This window comes from Ranitomeya variabilis, chromosome 4, assembly GCF_051348905.1.
Source record: "Ranitomeya variabilis isolate aRanVar5 chromosome 4, aRanVar5.hap1, whole genome shotgun sequence".
In the NCBI taxonomy this organism is placed as follows: Eukaryota; Metazoa; Chordata; class Amphibia; order Anura; family Dendrobatidae; genus Ranitomeya; species Ranitomeya variabilis.
This window is the reverse complement of record NC_135235.1, coordinates 282973177-282974163: the sequence shown is the minus strand read 5'-3', so window position 1 is coordinate 282974163 and position 987 is coordinate 282973177.

The window sequence follows — 987 nt, the reverse complement described above, 5'->3', positions numbered from 1 at the left end:
GTGCGCTTATGGACACTCCACGGTAATGGTGCTAACTAAGTGCATTGATGGTCACAGCCCAGAGGTGCCGGTAACATGCCGGCCTACAGCAATCTTTTGTATATAGAAGCTCAACACGGTATATGATTGTTTTTTATGGACCTTTCGAGTATTCACGTTCACAGTCAGGGTCTTTCTACAATCTCCCACAAGTGACCTGCGACATTTTCTATACCTCTTACCATACTCTCAGGCTTCGGCGATTGTTGCCCGAGTTGCACCTTTTGTAATCATATAATGGTTTGGGTTGTAGATTTTCACCATTTGTTGTGGAATACGATAATGTGTCTATATTTATGTGCCACAACTTAAAGGGGATGTCCACTTGGCGTTTTGAAATTTTAATATTTTTTTTTTTCCCCGCTGGACAGCCCCTATAGGGTGAATGCATGCCGTTTCTATTTGATGCAGATATTCCACACCGATTTGCATGCAAGAAATCCGTACAGAACAAAAGCAAAATAATCTGATGATCTGGCGCATTCACACATTGCTTATTTGGTTAGGATTTTACCATCCTATTTCTAATCTGTGCAGAAACAATTATTCCTACTTTTTTATGTTCAATGCAGATTAGCAGATTTAACTTGTGGATTTCAGGGTTCCCATTGAAATGAATAGGTAAAAACCGCACCAAAAAGGTGATATTCTGCAACAAAAGTGGGGCAAAACAACTTTATATCAACTGCAGGATGATTTTATATTCTTCTCCAATACTCATAAGACAAAGACTCTAGAGTTCACGCTTTATTTCTGCTCTGTTCACACTGAAGACCTCAAACATCGCAGTGCCTTCAAACTATTTTTCCTTCCGCGTGTGAACTGTGTTGTAGAAGTGCTGCTCAGCTTATAGTCCATGAGCCAAGAACCAAATTTGACGATATCGGTACCAAGCGGAGTGACTAATTCTCTTTGGTATTTTTAGGTAGATGCATGTCTGTAGTTTAT